At 46.4% G+C, this 19060-nt stretch overlaps 1 protein-coding gene across 3 annotated transcripts in view; it reads left to right on the forward strand.

Moving 5' to 3' along the window:
- The window catches only part of LOC144805477 (uncharacterized), an 87203-nt gene that overhangs the window by 51129 nt on the left and 17014 nt on the right, over positions 1 to 19060 (forward strand). The window contains exon 1 of one of the 3 annotated variants that reach the window (XM_078672023.1): positions 2233 to 2358. The exons of 1 other annotated variant lie outside the window; for it this stretch is intronic. The gene's annotated coding sequence lies outside the window, so the exon portion shown is untranslated. Of the gene's footprint in view, positions 1 to 2232; positions 2359 to 19060 lie in introns of those variants that run through there. One more of the 3 variants, XR_013605526.1, reaches the window with a different exon arrangement.

Consider the following 19060-nt stretch of genomic DNA (forward strand, 5'->3'; position numbering starts at 1 on the left):
CTCCTCTGAACCAATGGCGGGGGTACCCACAGCAGGTCAGATGCAGGGCTCCCTCCTCTGAACCAATGGCAGGGGGTACCCACAGCAGGTCAGATGCAGGGTCCCTCCTCTGAACCAATGGCGGGGGGTACCCACAGCAGGTCAGATGCAGGGGCCCTCCTCTGAACCAATGGCAGGGGGGGTACCCACAGCAGGTCAGATGCAGGGTCCCTCCTCTGAACCAATGGCGGGGGGTACCCACAGCAGGTCAGATGCAGGGCTCCCTTCTCTGAACCAATGGCAGGGGGTACCCTCAGCAGGTCAGATGCAGGGTCCCTCCTGTGAACCAATGGCGGGGGTACCCACAGCAGGTCAGATGCAGGGTCCCTCCTCTGAACCAATGGCGGGGGGTACCCACAGCAGGTCAGATGCAGGGCTCCCTCCTCTGAACCAATGGCAGGGGGTACCCACAGCAGGTCAGATGCAGGGTCCCTCCTCTGAACCAATGGCGGGGGGTACCCACAGCAGGTCAGATGCAGGGTCCCTCCTCTGAACCAATGGCGGGGGGTACCCTCAGCAGGTCAGATGCAGGGTCCCTCCTCTGAACCAATGGCGGGGGTTACCCTCAGCAGGTCAGATGCAGGGTCCCTCCTCTGAACCAATGACTGGGGGTACCCTCAGCAGGTAACGCAGTGAGAATCTGGAACTCGTTTCCGCCTGAGCTCCGGACCACCGCCTCCTCCCAGGCCTTCAAAAGGGACCTCAAAGTTCTCCTCCTCCAGAGACACCTCCAAAAGTAATTCACGTCCTCTTGCTATTTGGAGGAAGACTTCCCACTACTGATATTTTCTACTTTCCATGACCATGGGAGTGCCTTCCCAGTGTTTTCCTGTGGTGGGAGTGTCTGCCTTTTTGCAGTATTCTCCATGTACTTGTGTTCGGTGCCCTTTTGTAACATGCACACAACACTTTGCCCTTGTAACACACGGTTGCTACCTCTCACATGTTTTTACCTTTGATACTTGCACGAGTGCCATCTTGCCTACGTAACGCCTGTTCTTGTGCCTAGCACTTATTGCAGTATCATACCTCAAATTATACTCTGTTTTCTCTTATAACTGCACACTTGTCACTTTTCCTCTTGTGCACTTTTGACTACCTCATGTATTTTTGGTTGTTCACAATTTTTACTACCTCAAGTATTTTGTTTGCTCACAATTGTCACTATTACCTTTACTACCTCATGTATTTTTGGTTGCTCACAATTTTTACTACCTCTAGTATTTTGTTTGCTCACAATTGTCACTATTACCTTTACTACCTCATGTATGTTTGGTTGCTCACAATTTTTACTACCTCATGTTTTTGTTTGCTCACAATTGTCACTATTACCTTAAGTAAGTAACGTATGTTTTAGTAATCTGCTCTTTTGTAATGTTTCTCATTATGTTTCATTTCTGTTCCTAATGTGAAGCGCTCTGACGCCTTCGGGTAAAGTCCGCGCTATATAAAAATGCATAAATAAATAAAAATAAAATAAAAGATGCAGGGCTCCCTCCTCTGAACCGGGCACACAGTGAAGATAACCACATCAGGGCAGACAGTGGCAAACTGAAGGTTTTTGGGGCCCTGGGCAACACATATTTTGGGGGACCCTGCTCGTCACAACTTTTCAGTTGTTTACCCATTTTCTGCTGCTTGGAGCTGATAGGATAGGAGGAACAACTTTCAGAAAGGTGGATAAACAAAAGAGTTGAAATGTGTCTTGCCAGGAGAGGGGGGGCCGAGAAGAGACATGGGGTGAGTTCATTGACCCAGCGCCCTGGGCAGCTGCCCCCTTGTCCATGCCTTTACCATCTCTAGGCAGATATACACCCCCTGCTCCCTGGGCGGGACAGACATTCTTGGCCTCCCTATGAGTGAGCTTCAGCAGTGAGGGCCCCTGAGGGCCCCTGCACTGGGGCTCATCCTGTTTAGGCAGTAAATTGTTTCTGAGCATGCGCAGTCCAGGACGGCGAGGGTGGCTTATGACGATGTGCATTACTGGTGGCGGGTGACGTCTCCTTGCGTGGAGCATGCGCAGAATTGTTCTGGGCATGCGCATGTTGTTAGTAGTACTAGCTTAAGGCATGCGCACTGTATTCTAGTTAGTAGTTCTGAGCATGCGCAGTGCCTTCTACCTACCTTTGCGCATGCGCAATGGTTTGCTTTCAGTAGTTCCGGCGCCAGTGTATTCATGGCTGGCTGTGCGCATGCGCAGTTCAGCGGCGGATCCCATCCTCTGAGGGGAGATTGTCTCCATGATCGCGGATCCGCGGCCTGGGATCCATCAGAAGAAGCACCGGCCTCACGGAGGACCCGAGGGGCGCGGAGGAGCAGGTGAGGCCCGGGGGGAGCTTGAGAACATGTTACATTTTTACCACCCTCCACCACAGCTGCCTTTTAATTAGAATAATTTTCTTCAATTTAAATTACATTTCATAAATTAAACAGTTCTTCCCCTAAACACGATGCTTATTTACCATCGCACTACCCGTTCTCCACCTTACTTTTTACTTACCGCTGTCCATCCCAATCCCTATATTAAGCAGTCGCATCCCCCATAACAAAGTGCAGTGTTGACTATATCACAATACTTTTTTGAGACGACTGTTGCTTGTGTTGATACTTCCTTTCCCTTCCCCATTTTAATTCAAATCTCATACCACCCTTCATGCATTAATAGATAACAAAAGAAACATGACTGTTTCGTAGCAATTTTATTTAAAACTTTAAACGTACTGTAAATCACAGTGCTGTACAACACAGATAAATTAAATTAATTAAATTAAATTGATACTTGTATAGCGCACTACTCACCCGCAAGGGTTTCAAGGTGCTTGTACGAATACCGCTGTGGAACCCATCCTGGCTTTCCCTGTGAGGCGTCCACTCCTGGGCACCCCCAAGGTGGAGGCCAGGCATCCTTAGCGTTATGGGGGCCGTTGTGGAGATTAAGCAAGCTATTGCCCAGAGTTGCAGAGTGGGACTCCATGATTGGAATAGGCACCGAGGCGAGAATTATCAGGTCCGTGGAATTTTGAGCCCAAGACCCGCCGAGGCGGGGAATTGAACCCTGGGCCCGGGCTAGACCTCTGCATCAGGGTCTGCCGCTCTAACCATTGAGCCACACTTCTCCATAAAATGAACTATGCCAATAGCACTTGCAGACGTGCAACCTGTTTGCTTTGCCAATCTGTCTCCCCGCTTGCCATTGGCTTAGTTGTGGTTGTGTTCTTATCTCCGTTCTGTTGGCTGTTGGTCATTTGCTAACTTCCTTGTAGTCCCGATACAGGGGCGCCTAACTACAGTGTTAGTTTGCTCTGCTTTCACTTCTTTTAATTGAAGTGCAGTGAGCCATCTGTTTAGTTTACTTTGCTTTAGTTGCCTGCTCTGCCTTGTTTTGTCATTGAATTGTATTGTTTAGGGATATGTGGAATAATTCCACTTTCCAACTAAGACCCCCTCAATTAGTGATGGTTCAGCAATCCTAGTCTGCTACGTCTAAGACAGGGACTCTAAATCTTTCTGTGTTGTTTTTATGACATCCCTGCATCCATCAGGCTGTAGTTTTTTGTATAAATGATGGATTTGGCATTCGAAACCCCGTACTACTAAATTCTAATGGGCATGTATACAGTTGTTACAAAAAAATCATAAAAAACCTATGGTATCTTTGTTTTATTTGGTTCCTGCTCGCGTGCTTGTCTATGGCGCACGCTTTATGGCCACCTTATCTGTCATCATGGTGTGCTCTGTACAGACTTTGGTGCCAGAGCAGGATTTAAACACCACAGCACAAAGCCATCCAGAGCAGGGGGCAACCCAAGCCACTAGACAGTCCCTTGATCAGCATGCAGGAATGGAAGCTGTGCGGCCAAATTACATTCCAGGGCTGTTCTCATTTTTTTCTCTTCATTTTTAAAAGGTCATTTTATTCTGCGGCTTCTAGTTTGATTGTTCATTATTAACCCGTTTACCGCGGCCCCGATTTTCCCGCAAAACAGGAGTGGCCGCGTCGGCCATTGGCCGACGGCAGCAAGGAAGGGGTTAAAGGGGCTGCTGGGCTGACCCCTCTTCTCCGGGTTCTGCAGCTCATTTTCATAACGGATGTGTTGGAGGAAAGTGTTAACAGCCGGGGCCGGGGCTGTGTCCTGGTCCCGCCTCAAACACTCCCGGCTGCCAAATGTGCCGTTTAATAGCATTCAAAGACCATTCTTTTCGCCCTGCCTCCTGCCCTTGCTGTTGCAAGTTTTTCAAAGTAGTTGATGACTTGAGAAAAACACGTTATTTAGTACGTCTCCTTAGTTCGGGATTGTGAAATTAAGATTGCTGCTGTGCCCATGGCTTGTGAATCTTATGTGTTCATGCCACCTGCCCATAAATGCTGCAGCCCTTCACCCACCAATCCCTACGCACCTCCCCACCCTCTTGGGTTCCTGCAGTGTGGTGCTGTGTATTGTTTACCATTAAATGAGTATTATCTGGCCATGGAAATGTTGGTAATTGACACACAAATACACACTACATAATCACGTATGTACAGTTCTTGGAGCCACAGATGTGTGGTATGAGGCGCTTTTTAAAACAAAATACTTTGTATGGCCAAAGCTTTGCACCTTTCTAGTGCCATCCCAAACTTTTCTTGGTTGGCACCAGGGTGAATAGAGCAAAACGACACCTGCCAGTGGGGACGCTTTGTTATTTTCTATTATTTGTGTCTTGATGGTTTTTGTAGAGTGCTGCATTCTATTATTGGGACTTCAAATGCTTGGAGCTGAGCGACCCACAAGGGGTTGCAACTGCAAGAGTAGGGGGGAAGGTCATGATGTGGGCAAAGGAGCAGTGTTTTGCCAGCTGCTGCTTCATCAGTTACAGGAGGTATAATATGTGTTTCCAGATTTAAAATGTTGATGCTGCAAATTCAACTTGGCAATTTTCAAAGCATTACATGCGCTATAACAAGCATTTGGAATACAATAGGTATTGATTAACAGAAGGTTACTGCCAGTTTTGCTTTTTGTAAGCAAGGACTATTAGTTCAAAGTGTGTGATTAAGCACCTCTTGCAGGTTTTCAAAACACAAGGCATTGTCATTTACAATACCAGTAGCTCAAATTCTTGCAAATGCGAGACCTATTGCATTGCAAATGCTTGTTCATGTTTCCCACAGACCATCAAGTCTGGGTTTTTGTTACTGTTGCCTTGCTTTTTTCGGCTGTTGACCTGATTTAAAAGGAATCTTGTTTGTGAGTCTGAAAGGATCCCCTAAATCTTCAGTTCCCACAGAAAAGACCTTGGTTTAGTCTGCCTCTCTCCATGCTGTGTGTGCAGGAGGCTGCTATTATAAAAGGTTATCCAGAGCCTGTTGAGCATATTGATCCCTTTTGCTGAAAAACGCCTCTTCTGAGATTTGATAATATTGTCCAGCAAAAAGTATTTGAGCTTGCTGAGAAGAACTAAAAGGTTCACTAGGATCGATAGATCAGCAATAGCTCAATAAATATAAAATCGCTGGCAGTTCATAACACAATGTCCGGGTTCAACAGCTGGATTTCTTCGGCGGCTCCAGTTAGAGGTAACTGGCAGCTGTCAATCACCGGGGTAGTTCGCTGCAAAGATGCTTTGCCTCACACTCTAGTTCAGCTTCAGGATGCATGAACACAGCAGCAGGATCATTGAGGTCTACTTTCGCTGTGGCCTGCACCCGGGCTCTTGATGTCGTCCAAGGGGTCGATCACCCAAATAGTGATCACCAAGCCTTGGCTACGGCAAATGTAGTCTACAGTTACTTTACTGTGGCTGGAGGGCGACAGGAGCTGAGTAGAAGCTTCAACTCGGAGAAAGCTTGGCTACCACTCTGGAGTTGCAGGACACCTCTGCTCCTCAGGCTGGCTCTCGACAGGCCCAGTCGGTTGCAATTCTGGTTTCCTAGCTTGTCTATTTTCCTGCAGCTCGCAGGGGACTGAACCCACCAATCCTTGGGGGTCTGCTTCGGTTTCTGCCGTTCACTGGGGTCTCTCTTGCAGGGAGCATTATAATATACAGTCTCTTTAGTGCACTTGCGTGTCCTCCCTTTGCACTGTGGCAGAATACAAGGTCCTGTTGTCGGTGATAGTGTTTTCTTAGTGCCTCTTCTAGGAATCAAACACCGAACTGAGGTTCTTGTGTCGGGAGAACTCCTTGAGTCTTAGTTTAGGGGGCGTTCAGGGTGTGAGGAACAGCGGCCAGTGGGCTACTGGTCCCTGCTGCTATGCCGTCCCTGCAGTGACAACATGCTGTAGGTGTCCGTCACTTTCCTATCCAGACTCGTCTGATCTAGGGTCTTCCAACATGGTAGAACCCTTTCTTGGCTGTACACATAAGGTGTGGCATGCCTTTTTGAGGCGTACACCTCCTGAATAACTAATATTCCCGCCTGCCTACATGGATGGGGCGGGAAGGACTTCGTGCTCAAGTGGGGGGCAAGAAACTACACCTCAAGGGCAGTGGAAGCCTTTTAGGCTAACCGTCTTGATGACTGTGAACATTGGCCATTTTGGGAGGGAGGAGGTCTGATCTTCATCCTGCCATGGTCCTTTGTCTCCCATCCTGTGGACATGCTAGAACGACCAACAGCAGGGTAGACTCTAGTCTTGGCAGCAAATGGTTATGGGGAGCCCGCCAAGGCAGTGGGGCACTGTATACTAGAGGGGCATCCACTCCGGGTGGGCAGCTCTTCTTACTCTAGGGATCGCTTGGCTAGCAGGTCCCAGTGCACTATCAGTGTCCAAAACCAGCATCTAGCAGTCCTATTGGGGCAAACAGTGGGGGGGGGGCATCTGCAAAGAAGTCCACTTTCTAACACTAATCAGACCTCAAGGAATCTAATTGCCAACTCGTTGTGGAGAGTCGGATTTTATTAGGGCAAACTATTTTCAGGCCTACTGGCAGGTTCTGGCTTGCTGACAAAGAACGGGTGTTATCTTAATGAGAGTGAATGAGCAATAAAGATTCATTTAAATCTTGTTTGTATCTTGTCACACTTACTCTGCATTCGGAGACAGAGGTCAAATGACAGTTTATTTCTTCTTACAATTTACTGCTTAGTTTTCGTCTCGAACCCTCGGGTTCCATTTTGTGAGCGGCATCCATTTTGTGATTGCCCTTACATAGTCAAATGACCAAGGCCGAATTCAATCTGAAAGGACACGTACACCTCTGCTGACTCCTCTGTGACCTGGGCGAGCTGACTCCACTGCCCCAAGCCAAACCTGTTCGGGCAGTTCCCATCTCAGTGGCCGAACAAGATTAGTATCAAGGCATAACATGTCATAAACCGTTCATTGCATACAAGCTATGGCTAATCTCACACACACCTGTCCCTGTTTCTTCTTTATGACTTGTTTTACAAGGAGGAGGTGCCCGATTTTATTGGGGGTCGTCGATATCTGATGAGAGTTCTGGGCCTTGCCGAGTAATCTATCACGAACTGGACAAACTGAAATGTGGGCTTGTCATCATGACTCTGCTTTTTCTTTGTAGTGAAAATATGTATATGATCAAACTGTAAAACGAGGAATTCTTGCCTGAAGCTCAATATTTTGTATAAAAAGAGAAGGCTGGTTCTGTGAAAACGAGCAGTCTCCTGAGAACATACATGCGCTTAACGCTGTTGTACTTCTAGGATACCTGTTACTGGTTGCAGCCAATAAATTAGATCCTTGACTTCACCTAGAAGACTCCGTGTTTCTGTGGTCCGAAACAGGGAAGGACTCAAGGTCTTTGGGTGTTTTCCCTGGCACCGCCGGGTCCCTAAAAACCCGGTACCTCACAGTTTTCTACAGTTGTCCATTCCTTTCTTTTTTTTTAAAGTCCAAAATTTATTGGAAAGGTATTACTGTCAGTGGCATGTTTTTAGGTTGAAGCCTAGCGTAAGACTGCGCACATTCGCAGTCATGCTGGCGAGATTTGGTGAGATTGGGGCGATTCACTAGCAGGTTTTAAGCCCGCCCCTCTTTTCCATTGACTGGCGTCACCGTTCATGCTAAACGGTGGCCAGCCATTGGAAAAGAGCTTACAGTGACGTACTGTTTTCTCTTTTAGAGCCGTTCCACTTGGACTGGATGCCCCGACTTACTGCTGGCATAAAAGGTTTCTTATCTTCTTTATGGGTCCAAACAGATGGCCCCATAAAGAAGATAATAAACCTTTGACTCGAGCATTAAGTTGGGGCAGCCAGTCCAAGTGGGACGGCTATGAAACAGAAAACAGCACGTCGTGGCGAGCTACTTTGGCTATAATCGCGGCACCCGCGCTTTACTATTAATGTTACAAGTAAAGCACGGGTGCCGCAGCAGCCTGGCGAGGATGCAAAATCCTTTTAGTAAATGCAGTGGTTAGTCTGGCGCCCAGTCCACTGTACGGATCCAACAATCTTTACCCTTGAGGTTCTGAAAACGGTCATCACAAGACATGTGGAGGGTTTCCCGAGGAGATTAGTGGCTGCAGTGACAAGATAAATAGACTCAGGGGCCCATATGTCATGCGCCCATTGAATGCAATATTAATAGTTTTTTATACAGCGCTGGAAATCACATTTCTTCCACCTCTAGGAGCTGCAAATTAACAGTATGGGCAGAAGGAATTGAAAAAAAAATCCAGCCGGAAAGCAGGCGTGTGATAGGGGGAGTTAATGCATAGCATTTTCTGTATCCCACACGAGCACAGAAAACCAGGGCGGCTGTATATTTAAGCAGTGGCTATTAATCAGAATGTCTGATTGAATAAATGCGCCCGGTAGCAACAGTACTACGTCCGATTCAAGCACAACTTCAGAGGAGACTTCCCCAGAAGCGTACTTACTGCTCAGCAAGAACCAAGGACGCAGGGCGCAGCCAGAAACTCTGCTCCGTAAATCAGAGATCTTACCCATGATTTATCAAGCAGCGACGGGCAAACACTCACAATATTATTACTGTACTCACTTTTGACCTGCCTCACCAGGTTTACTCATATGACCAACTGGAATAAAAAGCTGTCAGATCAGTTGTAAACCAGAAAGTTACTTTTGCAGGCAATCAATATATTCTCTAGTCCTTATTATTTCTGTATTTTAATTTCAACTCCCGGGTTTCCCTCCCCCTGTTCTAAAGTGAGGACTCCCCCGTCCTTCCAAGGAGCCCTCGTGGCCTCCCTAGTTTCAGGTGATGACGTGCCTATTGTTTCTGAGCCCCCTGCACACACTACATTTCCGGTCTTCCAACCGCAGTACACTCCAGCCATTTTGAATCTGCAATACTAATAAAGATACCTCTTTTCCTCGAAGGACGGTTCACCTCTGTTTTTATATGAAAGGCGAACCCCCAAGTCTTTATTTAATTTTGTTTGCTCAGCAATCAGTACAATAAATTACCATTATGACATATTCATTAGCACATTATTTAAAAAGATAAACAAATTGTCCAAGATAATAATGTAAACGCCAGAACTGTGTGAAAAGAATACTACCCAGTAGATCCCAAGCTCACACCCCGCCCCGGTTCCCCTCACCCCCATTCCTCCCTCAGGCTCACCCCACACCAGTCACAGGGCGGTCTGTGCTGCTCGGGCACAGGAGCCCCCCACACACACACTGGGGCCTCACTGGTGAAGTCTTGAGAGGGGGGACCTTAAGATGGAGAGTGCGGCAGCAGAGGGGGCCCTTCACTGCATTTTGTGTTTTGAAGGCACTAATCACATGTGGGTATATATGTGAATGGGTGTGTGCCTGTCTGTGTTTGCATTAAGTAGAAGTGCATGATTCCTACTACATGTGTCAGTGTTTGCTTCTGTGTGTGCTTGCACAAGTGTGTGTGCGCGCATGTGTTTGCTTGCTTGCACGAGTATGTGTGTGTTTTCTTGCCCGAGTGTGTGTGTATGCCTGTCTGTATGTGCATAGATATGTGTTTGTTTCCTTCTGCATGTGTCAGTGTTGGCTTGTGTGTTTCCTTGCACGAGTATGTGTGCGTGTCTGTGTGTGTTCAAAGAAACCGACCAATGTGCTTCCATCACGAGTGCAGATTAGCACACCACGTTACCCCCGTTCCTGGGAGCAGCCCTCTTCTCAGAGGTCCCCGTGGTGTAGTATTTATATCACCCGCAGAGAGTTGTTGGTAAACTCCTTGATCTGATGTTCAGACCTCACTGCTCACCTCCCACAGCAGACACATCACAGAGACGCACCACCAGCTCTCGCTGCGCACCTCTGTGTGTCCTTGTGTCTCTGTGCATTGTAAATGCAATAGGTCTCGCCGTTCATTACCTTAAAGCTATTTGCTGAAGTGTCAATTCCCTATTTAATTTTGGCTTCCTTAGTTAAACAAAAACAACTAAAACTTTCCCAAATAGTGTATGAATCAGTTAAAAAAAGCACTCCAATGACGAGAAGCAATTGGTTCGAAAACATTTCTTGCTAAATCTAGATGAAACTCCAACTAACATCGGAAATTCATATAATCACAAGTTGACCCTAAATATTTTCAACATCTTGAAATTAAATGGAGTAATTTATCACAGAAGACTTTTTAATCCCTGGGTTTCTAAGTTATTAGTCTCATGTAAGCAAACCTCAGTGACGGAGTATACGTGCTGCTAGCATGAAAACGGACAGACCTTCAGTTTGGCCTCAACAGAGGCTGCTTTGTCGCTGGCATGGCCAAACAGAGTAAGGCAGTCAGAGAAATGGCTACATTTGCCCACTGAGTTTAGATGGGCGGACTTGTACTCCATTATTACTGTTCCTTGCCACCAGGTAAAGCCTGGTGGTAAGGAACAGCAAAACACTATGATGCTCCCCCACCATGGGAGAGGACTCCCATGGCGAGTGGAGCATTGTGTTTTTTCTTTACAAAAAGAAAAAAACATTTTGGGGTTTTGTTTTCATAAAGGGGGGGGGGGACATTCTCTGCTATAGGACTGCGTCCTGATGACGCAGCTCCATGGCACAGAATAATATGCCTTGCCAGGAACCGCAGTGACAGCAGTTCGCGGCAGTGTTTTTAGAAATGACTACCTTCTTGGTGGTCATTTATAAATTTGGCGGGCAGCCTCTACACCATTAGGACTAAGTAGTTTACTCTGTATCCAAGTCAGAACAGCAGGCTGTCCGCCAAGAAAAAAAATGCCCACTTAGTGTTGGCAGCAAAAGAATGTTGTTACAGGTGTTCATTGATCTAGTGCAAACAAAATGGAGAGAGTGAAAAGGTATTTTGTCTTGGGGGGGGGGAGCGGCGGGGGGGGCCCCTTATCTTCCTTAGAAGAACTTGAATCTGCCGTAAAGAGAATCCTCCCAAAATTCACTTTTGCAAATCATTCCCAAAAATAAAGGAGGGAGGTACTCCTTTTTAGGTCTCGCCCATGCAGGGCGCATGTGCTGCAAAGCCAAAAAGACCTTTTGGGAAGGCTTTGGCTTTTCAGCCAAGCATGTGAACGCGTGCACATCAGGAGATTCACTTGCGGAAGCGCGTGCCGCCATCTGGCAGCAATTATCGCTCCGCAAGTGAATCTCGCAGCCCTCCCCTCCCCCCTGCTGCCGCGCGCGGGCCTTCAGAGTTATGTGTTGGTAGCCGGGGCGGACTGCTCTGCAGGCACTACTTTTGGCCGGAGGCGCTTAGGCTCCGGTAGAGGGATCGTGCTGCTCTGCTGGAGTTGCCTCATTTGACTTTTTAAGGTGATTTCAGTGCCTCATCTTACGGCACTTTAGACTCTTTCCAGTCCCTTTTGTTTCCTCGCTGCCCTCCGATATTGGGGTTGTGTCTCCAAGTGTGTTGTGCACATTGCAGTTCTGAAGTTACTGGCATTGTGTTGCGCCTTGCTGCAGGTTGCCTTCAATTTTACTCTGGTTTCCGACAGTCCGTGGGCAGGTATTGTTGTGCTCTAATCCCTGCTCGGCTGGGTCCTGGTGTCCCTGTGCGGTATTGCGGGTGAGTGGCCTACATCGATGTTTGTATGGTTTACTGGTAGGTGTTCTGCCTCTGTTTCCTGTGGTGGGTCTGTTTTGCCTTACTTCTTTGTAGAGGTTTAGCTTACTTTTACTTTCGGGATGCGTTTTTTTTCCCCGTTATGCCTAGCGTTAAGGACTGACTTCTTACGCAGTGCTTTTAGGGGCCTAGGTGTACCCTTATGGCTAGAGTGGTCGGCCCGAGGGCTGGGGTTGCCGGTTCGAGTCTCGGCTACGACGCTATTCATCCTGTGTTTCTTTACCTTTACCCATCTACTGGGGTCCTCTGCGTTCCTCGTTCATTGTAGGTTTCTTTCCCTTTTTGCCTGCTGGTCATTCCTGACTCGAACTGGCCGTGGGTTCGTGTACTACCTATGCTGTGAGTCTCTGTGGCCTAGTGGTTCGGGTCTCTGACTCTTACGCCAATGGTTATTTGTTCTTATCCTGGTGTTTCTCTGCTTGCGGGTCCTTGGTCAATAATGAGGACTCTCTTGTTTCCTGACATACCGCGCGTACTTTGAGTAGACCTCCCTGCTTTGGAGCAAGCCCAGCCTCTGGATACATTCACTTTCCTGACAACGTGTTTTTTTCCCCCCCCCCCACTTGTGAATCACATGCACCGCTGCCCCAGTTACAGCGTGAGCACCAACAGGTACTCTTGATGGGGAAACATCATTAACCACGAAGGCATTACCACTACTAACGTTTACCACGTGACACTTACCACGCAGGGTGCCTTCCACGCAGGGTGCCTTCCACGACGTCTTTACCACGGGCTGGGGGGGAGACGTGGTATTCCTTCAAGTCGTTCTGCGTGGGCTTGGGGGGCAGAGGGGGGGGGGGGCTCGGAGAGGCTGGGGGGGGTCTCCCCCCCCAAAAATAACAAGCAGGCTACTTTAAAAAAAAAAACGAACATAAATTTAAAAGAAAAAGGAAAGAGCCTCCCCCAAAGACGTGCCGTGTACGTCAAAAAAGCAGTCCTTTTTTTATTTTGGTATACGTGTTTTGACGCTTGTTTCAATGGAGGATGGAAGTAAGGGCTCGTAGAGAAAGACGTGCAGGTAAGACGTTTCTAGGCGTAGTAAAATCCTACGTTGTAAATACCAGCGTGGTGAAGCCACTTGCGATGTAAAATTCGCGTGGTAAAGCCATGCGTGGTATTTGAAATCGTGGTATAATCATATATTCCTCTTGATGGAGATGTGTAATGCGGGCTGTGGTGCTTTTTACAGAAAAGAACGACAAGGAATTGTGCCTTCGTGATAATAAAGTAACAATATAATATCTTTAGTTTTGCTGATCATACACTGTAATTGATCTTCAAATATTTTATATTTTTATATTTTCTGCACAAGCCAGTTTGCTAGTTTAAAGAGCCTTCCCTGCTATTTGATCTGGAAGGGTTCTGATATATGGCATAATCAGGTGGCTTCCATTTTTGCTCGCAGGGATTGCATCAAATCAAATGAATAGGTAATGAATGTGTCATCCAGGGGCAGCCTCATTTCTCTGAACAGGTAGATACAATAGCAATGGTCAGAGTCTAGACTCTGACCATTGCTATTGTATCTACCTTCACTGACCCAGGTCAGAGAGTTCTTAGGGTATACCCCATTGAAACTCATTTCTCTGAACAGGCAGTTCTGGGCTTTCAGAAAAGCAGGACCGCACATGAAAAACAGTTAAGGTTACCATGACTCCACTCGGGAGTGATATGCAATGTCTGCTGGACATCGCATTTCTTCCCTGTTATGTGTATGTGTGAGAGCCTCTTTTATGTAGTGCTCCAAGGGCAAAAATCAAACTGCCAGAAGCTGCAGTGCCCTTCACTGCACTGCCCTTCACCGAGTCTCCCTTTGTTTTAGGATCTGCGACTGGTAAATTAAAATGTGAAAAATAGAAAAAAAGCGCAAGAAGGAATTGCAGGATTGCATATTGGGTGTCACACTGTGTATATATCTCTTTGTTGCCCAGTCGTTGTGCAGTCTTAATGCAGTGGTATTGACCGTATGCCCATTTTACACTTCTGGGTTTTCTGCGGAACTTGTCTGAAGAGAAAATAGGAATAAGTGTTTTAATGTTTTCTGTTAGACCAATAACAGCAAAATTATTATTTATTTGACAACCTATTATTCTTATATCCAGCTCCTTGACACAGCTTCCACATTTGAAACGTTGTGAACACCACGTTTTATCACCTAATGCATTCACTGCAAAGATTGTCTGTACAGCCAATCAGCCATCTACAGAGCTCTCAAAAGGGTGGGACTGGCGCGACCATTCATCCCTCCGAGGTCGATACCATTTGACCTCCATTCAACGGGCTACTAATGAAGGTGCTTAATACGCTTCTGTGAGGCAGCAAGCCAGTGGCAGCAAGTGTTACAGAGAAGAGTGATTTTAACATTATCATTGAGGTGAGAATGTCCATTTACTCGCTTCCAGTACCCTCCTCAGCACATATAGGCAGCTTACACATGTCACTACAAAGACCAGCAATGACAAGATCGGCACGCTCCTAAAATGAAAGTAAACCCTGCAGCCTGCACTGTCGGCGCTTTAAATGGTGCACCATTCCGTTTGCTCAAGTCACAATCTATGCAGGGGACAAAAGCGCCACCCCACTTCACCTAAAAAAAAAGCATTGGCATAGCCAATAGGTCTCGCTTTTGGGACTTCATAAGTATTTAGTTATGCAGCACAATATACTTGGTGCAACAACATTAACTGTTGCATGGTTAAATACTTATAAGATCCCAAAGGCGAGACCCGTTGGCTATGCCAATGCTTGTTTATTTATGAATGGACTCTCGCCAAGATATCTTTCTACCTGGCATGCTTCATCATTGAGCCCTCAACCAATACAAAAAACAATACCCGTTGGGCTCGACCCCACTTTTGGAGTGAGGACTTTGATCTAAGTTTTATACTCAATATTTAGAGCCCGATCAAACTTAAACATGCATCTTTAATCTACATATACTACCTCCTATATGTATCTATATACCTTCCATGAATATATATATTTATTACTTTTACTTCAGCATATCTAATACACTGCCCTATTCCTCACCCTATACCGCTCTCAAATATATCCTCTAGCTCAACTCTGACTCATCTCAAACCTTTTTATACTACTTCTTCCAATGCACTACCCTATTTCTCACCCTATACTATTAACTATATATCCTCTACATCCACTCTTATTCATCCCAAACCCCATACCAATACTATGATCCCTAAAATAACCCGTTCCAGGCTCTTCCCTACTCTACCTCTCGTTGCATTATCCCATACCTCCTTTTTAGGTCTCGCTGAGCAATGCGTAAGCATTGCGGCAAGATTCTAGTAAGCGGTCCGATAAGTCTACCAAAGCTGCAGATTAGACAGTTCATGTGAGACAGGCGCATGCACAACACCATCCACGTCACACGCCACCATTTGTCTGTGCCTCGGCATCGGACTTCAAAGGAATGCACTCCCGCTCCCCTGCCCCCCCCCCCCGCCAAAGCAATGCCGAGAGCTTGTTTCTGGACGAAAGGGAAAGCCGACCATGCTTGTTTACAGTAGCCTTGCTCCTCCAATGATGTTGCTGTGTTGCCATCTCTCTAGGGACACTCAGCTTGAAAACACTTGACTTGCTAGCTGCAATGCTACATCCGCTATGCTTTGCCTCTAGACACGTTGATCCCTCGCAGACTGTGCTGACTCTGCCCCTCCTGATTCTGAAACTGACCAACGCAGTCATCACACACTCTTCTCTCTGTCTTATGATGTCTGCCCTGCCACCATTTACTTCTGACCCTCACTCCCCTCACAACCCTCTAACCCTCACCCCTCACACACCTCCTCACCCTCACCCTCCTCACCCCAACAACCCTCTCACCCTCACTCACTCACCCTCCAAGCACTTTTGCACGTTGTATCATCAGTCACATTGTTCGATATTTTTGTGTCCGTGACAGCCAAATGCGAAGAAAATTGTGTATATTATTTGAGTATATGATTTAGAACATACAAAATATTTTAATAGTTATTCTGTGTGTTGTCTATATTTTTATTGATTGTACCATGGGGGTGTTAAATATTGGTTTGATATAGGACCACTTTCCATCTATGTTGTGTATATTGTTTAAAAATTTATTTTTTTACCATATATTGATCTGCATACATTGGTGATATATTCTAGACACCATCTTTTCACACTAAGGAATTGCGACACGCAACAGAACAGCTTTATCACTTTATAGAAAGTTTGCATTTTTCTGCCCTAGCCATTTGGTGCCTGCAACCTGTCTCTGGTCACATGACTGGGTGAAGTTGGCAGTGGGGCTTTCTGTATTCCTCCTAGACAGTCACAAACAATGGGAGCGGACGTGTGACTGGATGGGCCATCACTAGCAGGATGGGAGGAAGCAGCTGGGCCCAGCCTCACTTACACCTGAATAGGTTGTATCCTGTGTCCACACAAAGGTCTGCATACTCCATATAGTTTAGTGTGGAGCCACAGTAAGAAAACAGGGCATCTGTGTACTTCAAGGGCATGCCTCTTGAAGCTTCTTCCCACTTCAAAGGCATAACTGTGCATAAAAGAACCATCTATGCTTCTGGACCTGTGGATACTGTGCCAGGAAGAAGGGCTGCTGTGCTGCTGAAGGCCTGCCTCTCTGCTGGACTCCTGCGCAGACCTACTGGCCTACAGGCCTACTGCCCTCTTGCCTGAGAAAGAAGGACTGGACCTGAATCCCTTGAACCCAGAACCCAGAGTGACTCCAACTGCTGGTTGGCTGTCCTCCTGAACTGAAGCCTCCGGGACACAACATGCTTCCAACAACCCAACCTTGCATCTGCACTTGGACTCTACCATCTGTGATTCTTTCCTGCCAAGTTGTGTCAACCAAGTCCAGGACACTTCGAAGTGGGCCTAAGGTACTCTTCTAGCCTCTGTGGATCCAGAAGAACCTACACATCTCTGCTGTGCGGCGCAAACCCAAGCAGAGCCAATCCATCACCGCACTACATGGATCGGAACCACTGCAAAAAAACTGCATCAAAGCCCGAGACTGCATCAGAACTGCTGCTGTGTGACACAGCCCCAGCACAGGTCCTCACATTCCCCGTCGACGTCAGCCTCAGCAATGGACTCCGCATTGCAGCCCCACAGCCCCTCTGAACTGATGCATCTCCCCAGTTGCGCAGTGCATCTCGGACTTGGACTTCACATTGCACGCCGTCATTGATGATAACGCAGAAAAACCAGGTCAATCAAGCACTCTCTAGGTTATTATCATTACAAAATGTTGATGTATTTATTCTAAGGTATTAATTCGGATAAAGCTGATAAATCAACTACTTCCCGGTAGCTGCTAGCAGTGGAGGTTCTCCCCTGATGCCAGTTTACATGAGACTTATCAAGGTCCATGAACAAGACTGTGGGAATATTTGAACAATCTCCACGCAGCAAGTCTCCCTAATTGATCAAGACCACTATTAAAGATATCCATCTTGACTGTGAATTATACTTTGCACACTAGACTACAATACGGGTGGGTAGATCTGGACCTTAGGGTCGTGCTTTACTGATACTTCACGTAAAATTGTTTGAGTGAGAATAAGTACCTACATGATGTGCGGACGCTTTCTCTTTTAGAGAAACACTACCACCAATCTTTTGTATACAATTGATGATAACGCAACAGGACCTCACACTGCAGGCACCCCACATCTCCGTTCCGATGCACTGCCTCAGCTGCACGACTCGTCTTCTACGCGGATCCACACAAGGCTCCGCTAAGTGGATTTAAAGTACTCTGTTCAGCAAGCATAACTGAGTCCCTGTAGCTGACACACACTCTGTAGTGGTCAGCCAGAACATGTTACTGTGTCCCGATCTTCCGTGACCAGACCACTTCAGCAAGTACTTTACTCTTTTGGCACCATTTACTCTAAACACTTTAACGTTCAATAGCTCCAGTTCTACTAATTCGATTTTTGTCATGCCCCCCATCTTTTTAAACCGGCCTCTCTCAAGGGAAGAGAGAGTCGGTCTAATAGGCATTCCGGGGTTCCGGGGGAGTCCCAAATGGGTGCCAAAAAGTTATAATAGGGGATTTTCCATATTTTGCAGAATGTTTGCCATAGTTTTAAAGCTGTTAGTAGAATTTTAAGGCAGACTTTTTTGTAGAATTTTTGGGCGCCGAATTTAAACACAAAAAATTCAAGACCCTTAGGAAAATTGGATAACAAAGCTTGAAACAAACGACCATGTGATGATGAGTCTAACTTATTAGCCAGGAGTCTAACATTTTTTAACTGAAATGCGTAACAGTAAAAAAGCAAATCTGGGAGAGCCAGTCCTCCTATTTTTAGCCCCCTCCTCAGCTTCTTCCATGCAATTCTTGGTGACTTGGATGCCCAAATGAATGAGCTAATTTTTCCCTGAAGATGTGAAATATCTTTATTATGAAATGTCAGTGGGATGCTATTAAATAGAAAAGTCACTTTAGGTAATACTATCATTTTAATTAAATTAACTCTTCCATAAATACTAAGAGGAATATTGGACCATCTTTGAAGGAGTTTAGTTATCTCTTTTACCACGATCTGCCAGGAAACTTTGGGTGTATCTTGTAGTTTTTGAGTAATGTGTATACCTAGGTACCTGATCTTTGTTTTTGTATCTGGTATAGAGACCGGACTATTCCAGCTCATGATGTCTGTTTTATTTTTGTTAATACCGTAACCTGAGACTGCTCCATATTCCTCTGCCAGATTAAATAACTTCGGAATAGCATCTAATGGGTTAATGGTGTATAACAACAGATCGTCAGCATACAAAGCCGTCTTTAACTCCAGCCCACCCATATTAAAGGGAGAAATTGTTGGGTCAGATCGTATCACTGTCACAAAAGGCTCAATATATAGATCAAAAAGGAGAGGAGACAGGGGGCAACCCTGCCTTGTCCCCCTCGATATCTCAAACCAATCTGACAAAACCCCATTAATTAAAACCTTAGCTTGTGGGTGCCCATATTAATTTTTAACAGCCTGAATGAAGGGTAGTGGAAAACCAAACCTTGTTAG

This window comes from Lissotriton helveticus (assembly GCF_964261635.1).
Source record: "Lissotriton helveticus chromosome 1_1 unlocalized genomic scaffold, aLisHel1.1 SUPER_1_unloc_11, whole genome shotgun sequence".
Classification (NCBI taxonomy): domain Eukaryota; kingdom Metazoa; phylum Chordata; class Amphibia; order Caudata; family Salamandridae; genus Lissotriton; species Lissotriton helveticus.